Source organism: Bos indicus x Bos taurus, chromosome 18 (assembly GCF_003369695.1).
Source record: "Bos indicus x Bos taurus breed Angus x Brahman F1 hybrid chromosome 18, Bos_hybrid_MaternalHap_v2.0, whole genome shotgun sequence".
Taxonomy (NCBI): domain Eukaryota; kingdom Metazoa; phylum Chordata; class Mammalia; order Artiodactyla; family Bovidae; genus Bos; species Bos indicus x Bos taurus.
Window position 1 is genome coordinate 40,826,331 of NC_040093.1, and position 6,000 is coordinate 40,832,330.

The window sequence follows — 6,000 nt, forward strand, 5'->3', positions numbered from 1 at the left end:
TTCCTCTCTACCAAAGCCATATGCACAGGCAGATATTCAAAAAGACTGCAGGGCCAGCTCAACTTGTCCTGTGGGGAAGGCAGCAGAACGCGCTAGGCAGGGCCTTCTCCAAAATACCTCCTGCTCACCCCAGTAATGGTGCCTGAGATTCCGCCGTTAGAGTCATGTCATGTGGACAAATATCTTACAAGGTCAGCATCAAAAGGGAACTTGGGGATCATCAGGTCTAACCCTCTCATTTTACAGGAGGGGAAAATGAGGCCCAGGGCTGGGCAGGAACCAAGCCTCAGCCTCCCAGCCCAGGGCTCTTGCTGCCACTTGAAGTGCCATTGCAAGGCCTGTGTGGACTTCCTTGGTGGTCCAGTGGATTAGAATCCGCCTGCCAATGCAGGGGACACAGGTTTGATCCCTGGTCCAGGAAGGTCTCACATGCCGCGGGCAACCAAAGCCTGAGTGCCACAGCTGCTGGGCCAGCACTCTAGAGCCCCTCCACAAGAGAAGCCACCACAGTGAGAAGTCTGAGCACCGCAGCTGGAGAGTAGCCCCGGCTCACTGCAACTAGAGAGCCGGCACACGGCAGCGAAGACCCAGCACAACTGAAAAAAAAAAAAAAAAAAAGATGGGTTGAGCCAGACACGATATTCTCCACTGAACCAGGAGCCAGGGTCCGTGCTCTGGCCGGGTTGTGGGTGTGCATTGCCACCTGCGGGGAATGGCACCTTGAGAGTGGGGACCCAGGACCACTAAGCTTCGATGACTGAGAGTCAGGGGCACTTGCAGCTCTGTCTGGGAAGAGTCTAGAAGGTGAGCAAGAGCCTTGGTCTCAGGCATGTGTCCCCAAACCCTCCTCTAGACCACACGTTGGAGACGCGACCTCAAAGGGCACCCATAGTGGTGATGCTCATCCACAGGGAGTTCTGGGCAGACTCAATACTGCTCCGCAGGTCACAGGCCCACGGTGAACCTCCCCGGGCACAAAGTGACCCATGGGACAGACGGCCCCATGGCCTGCAGGGCATTCATCCACATGTCCACGAGAAACTACATCCTAACCCATCCTCTCTTCCTGTCCCCCACCCCCCAAGTGGTATATCTCCCAAGTGGTCCCTCCTAGGCCCTGGGGTGGGGGCGTATATGTGCTGGGACTATCGTCCCATCCACAGAGGGGATCCAAGGCCCAGAGAGCTCTCCTGCCCTCCCTACCCCCTTAATTGACATCACCAGGATCCCATTTCTCCAATCTCATTGTCTTCCCAACACAAACACAGGCAGAAGGGCCGTGAGATTAGGGAAGGATCATCTGATCCTATTGCAGACAGACATCAGGGCCCTTTGTTGTTGTTTTTTTTTTTTTTTTTTTTAAGACATGAGATACTTTGGGGCTTATTTCTCCAGGTCTGCCAAGACCACCTACCTTGGTCAATGTGGAAAAAAGTCAGTTTAATCCTGAAGTCAAAAAGAGATGCAGGGCTTTCCTGGTTGCTCAGTGGTATAGAATCCGCCTGCCAATGCAGGAGACATAGATAGGTTCCATCCAAGATCTGGGAAGATCCCATATGCCTCCGGGCAAACAAAGCCCATGTGCCACCACAATTGCACCTGTGCTCTAGAGCCCGGGATCCACAACAGGAGAAACCACCGCAATGAGAAGCCCACGCACCCTACCAGGGAGTAGGCCCCACTCACTGCAGCTAGAGAAAAGCCAGCATAGCAACGAAGACCCAGCACAACCAAAAATAAATAAATAAAAATCAGTTTTAAAATCACAATGATTTTTAAAAGTATACTTTAAAAAAAGGAGAGAGATGCAAATTTGGCCCTGTGCTCCCATCCCCCAGAAAAGAAACTCTAGGAATTATTCCAAGTGCTTCTGTCTATATTTAGGGCACTCTGCAGAGAGACTTTTTGAGCACTCTCAAGGGATTTGCCATGCCAGCTGCTAGACCTTTGCTCGGGCAGGCCCTTCCGGTTTATGCCCTCCCAACCCCCACCTCCCCTCACCCTTGCTTCCATCGTTCATGGTGCCTCTTCCTCCCAATCACGACTCTGGAGTCTTCTCCCTTACCAGAAGTCAGGTCACAAGTCCTGGAGGAAAGGAACAGCATTTCCCCCACCAATATTCTATGCTTGACATCAGAGGGACGAGGGTGGGATTTGCTGAGTCAACCAGTCACCCCACTGCAGAATCCAAGAGGTTTAAGAAAATCTCCTTCCTGGAGTAGGAGGCGTGGATGGTAGGGATGGTGTCTGATCAGGCTACTCTACAAGTTCACTTGCTCTTTGTACACCCCCCGTTCGAGGACTCTCTGCTTCACCTACCCCCAACTCACAGGAATACCTTTGCCCTGGGGCCCCCGGTTAGGGATTGACTGTTCTAATCCTGAGGTCAGAATGGCTCCACCTGCTAGTTTATTAAAGGGAAACACCTGCCCTCAAAGTGATTCAGATAGTCGTGGTCCTTAACCTGAAGGGTGGTGAGGGACACGCCCTAGCTGCTGGTTTCCCTGGTAACTGATGAGACCCACGTGATGTTAGTTATTCTATAAATAGTAGCCTCCTCCTCCCCTTCTGCCACATTCTGTCTAGGATAGCCAGTCACTCCAGGACCTCCTGCTTAAGATCTCCTGTCTAATAAACCATTGATGTCTCTGTTGCTGTTTCCTGGCCCTTCTTTGGTCTCAAGGCTGGGTAACTACAAGGCTCAGAGGCCTGCAGACAGCAGCCCAATAGATATATCTCCAGGGCAGTGGGGGTAGAGGGGAAGAAACCAGGTTCACTGTGAGAGGGGGCCCTCCTCAGAGCAGACAGCAACCCGCAAGCCCAGGACCCTTGACTCTCCATGCTGAGTGATGGGAGAGGTGTGCGGAGCAGTGGGCCCCAGGGACTCTTGGAGACAGCCTAGCACCAGTCATCTGAAAATGGAAGGGAGTTCCCCAGGACCTGCAGCTGGGGGATCACGTGGCTCTTCCTCTCCTGAATTCTCACTTATCCACATTCTCAACAGCTTCTTTCAGGTTTGAACGGGTATCAGGACTTCCCCGCATGGCTCACTTCCTCCACCTCTGAAATGAAACCATCAGCAAAGCCAAGTGATACGTCATCTGCTAGCCATGGATCTAACTGCATTTTTATACTCCGGAGACCAAGCGTGGCCCCTCAACCAGCAGCATTGGCACCACCTGGGAGAGAGCTTGTTGGAGATGCAGACCCTAGGCACCACGCTCGGCCCACCAAGGTAGAAACTGAGCATGAGCCAGGAATCTGTTTTAACCACCCCTGCAGGTGATTCTGATGTAGGCCAAAGTCCAAGACCCAGAGCACTAGATAACTTTCAAATAGCCTCCTAATTTGGGGTTATGAGTTGTATAAGCCCCTTCTCTGACCACCTGGCTTTAATTCATAGCTCCAGGCACAATGAGTGGTTACATAGTCTTTTGTTTGGCTAGTTAGGTATTATCTATCACTGTCCATGCCCTCTAAGCTTTATGATTCATGAAGTCAGGAGCTATGTGGGCCTGGCCCAGAGTAAGAACGAAACAGCTGTTGTTGGAAACCCATCCATACTTACATAAAAATGCTGGGGCCACAGTCACGGACTCTGATGTGAATGTGACCTGTGACCTTGAACAAGCATCCTGGTTCTCGGCCTCTGGAGCTCCCTGTGTGCAATGAAGGACGCTTGAGGGCCACTCCTCTTATCACTTTAACACAGGTTCAGGCTGACGCCTCCCCAGTCCAGCCATTCTGCACCAGTGGCAAACCAAGGAACGTCCTTCCACACCCCACGCCAAAGCCATCTTTGTGCTGCTACTCCTTTCTTCGGGCCTTTAAGTCTCCTTGACGTGATCTCGACCTAACTCCTGGCCTGATTTGCAAGTCCTTTACCCACCTCCCAGAAAACAACCCCTCCCTCAGCCAACCTGGGATTCCTCCCCCTGCAGGCTGCACCCACCCCCCCACTCCCACCCTGGTCCTGGAACTGCTCTTCCCTGGCCAGGACACATCTGCTTGGCACTCTCTCTGCCCCTGAAGAGTTGCTTCAAACTGATTTCTGGAAGCACTCCAGCACGCCCAAGTCTTGGTTAACAGTTTCCTAAAAAGCATGATGTCCATAGTTAGACTCAAATGCAAGAAGGGAAGTCCTCAGGAACCAGAAATAAGAGGGGGCTCCGAGAAAAGGCAGGGGAGGAGGAAAGAAGAAGGGCACTCCGGGAGACGGGGTTTATAGCTGGTTGTTAGAGGACTCTGAACTTTTCAGATTAAAAAAAAAAGTAAATAATATAAATTTTTTTAAGATTTTTTAAAAAAACCTAAAGGCAATGTGCTAACCTGGATTGGGTCCTAGGACAGAAAAAGTATATCAGTGAAAAAACTTGTGAAATTCAAAGTCTGGAATGTGGTTAATAGCAATGAACCCACATTGATCTCTTAGTTATGGCAAATGGGTGATGGCCGTGAATGAGCAGGGTGAGTTTTTTTCTTTATGCTTTTCTCTGTTTTCCACCATGTGCCTACATTACAGTTGGCTGTCATTTTCATGCATGAAGAGATATTGAAGGGACTTCCCTGGTGGTCCAGTGGCTAAGACTCTGTGCTCCGAATGGAGAGGGCCTGGGTTCAATCCCTGGTCAGGGCACCATACAGTGCTTGCCGCAACTAAAAGCTCCTTCACGCTGCAGTGAAGATCACAGATCTCACTTGCCACCACTAAGACTGTCAATCCCATTTGCAAGACAAAATCAAACAAGCTCTGAAGGCTGCAAGATTTTTTTACATTTTGTCAGCAAACGTGACCTCTTGGATGGAAGGCTGTTAATAATATTAACACAGTACTTATCTTGCTTCATGTGATCATTCATATGCTGAGAAATATCAGTGGGCTTGACTGCAGGGCATCACCGTGATCCCACGGGCGTGTCCTGTAACGTACCTAGTGTGCATGCACCCTGTACTACCTTCTAAAATCCACAGAATTCTGGATTTGGAAAGCCATGTGGCCCTAATAGAGACGGGCAGTGGTTTGGGGATCTGTGTTACAAACACCCCTGCCCTTCCACTCAGCTTAAGAAATCTAATATTACTAAAACTGTCAACTCCCCTCCCACCCCCTGCCAGGGGTACCCCATCCATAACTTGCACGATTTTGATGATCAAGAGGACAGCCATGTTTTAGAAACACAACCAGTCACAGCAGGGGCAGTGAGAAGAACTTGGAGGTTTCAGAGGCCCATCTGTGTGGGTGGAATTCCCACCCTCCAGCCTCCCCGCCTCCCTCTACCTCTACGCACCCACCTCAACTTTCCTGAAGTGAAAGCCACAAAAAGTTGCCTGCCTGGGTGTCGGGAGGGGACTTATGCAATCATGGTGGAACCATGATACTCTTCCTCTCATAGGAGAGCTTGAGCATCTGGAGGCTGAAGACAGCTACCTGGGCCGGTTTGACAGGACATTGTGGGAAAGTAGAGGGAGACTCAGAGGGGGTCCCATGGCCTGGATGGGGGCCCATCAGAACCACTGTGGTCATCTGCCTCTGGAGATGGAAGGGCCAAAGCTGACCCAGCGTTCCCAGGCTGAGAAAAAAGGAAGCTGCTGAGCAATGCCTGGGGCCCAGGTCACCCCATGGCTAATTTGCCAATGATGTGGGCACCCTCTTACTCTCTTTGGCCCTTGGTTTTCTCGCCTGTGTGATAGGGAAGTAATCCCTTGCCTTGTCCGCCTCTCTCATCTAGGAAAAGGCCTCCTGAGCCTCGCCTTCTTCATCTGTAAAATGGGGATGATAATATTGGCTACCTCCAAGGGTTGTGGCAAAGATTAGATGAGGAAATCCACATAAAGAGAAGGAATTGCGCTTGGTTACTCTCCAAAAGATGCTGCCATTGCTTTTGTCTAACAATATTCATGACGTGGTGACCATGCTTCATTCCTGGGAGAAGAGGTGGGGGACAGTGCAGAGCTCAATACACTTGGTTTCTACCTTCAAGAGGCTCAAGGTTTCTCAGA

At 50.8% G+C, this 6,000-nt stretch overlaps 1 long non-coding RNA gene across 1 annotated transcript; it reads left to right on the forward strand.

Annotated features, from left to right (window-relative positions):
- The first annotated feature begins 2,008 nt into the window (after positions 1–2,008).
- LOC113875771 lies at positions 2,009–5,045 on the forward strand. The gene is made up of 3 exons (XR_003506345.1): positions 2,009–2,688; positions 3,005–3,235; positions 3,713–5,045. It is a non-coding gene; the product is annotated as an uncharacterized LOC113875771 (long non-coding RNA).
- The last annotated feature ends 955 nt before the right edge of the window (positions 5,046–6,000 follow it).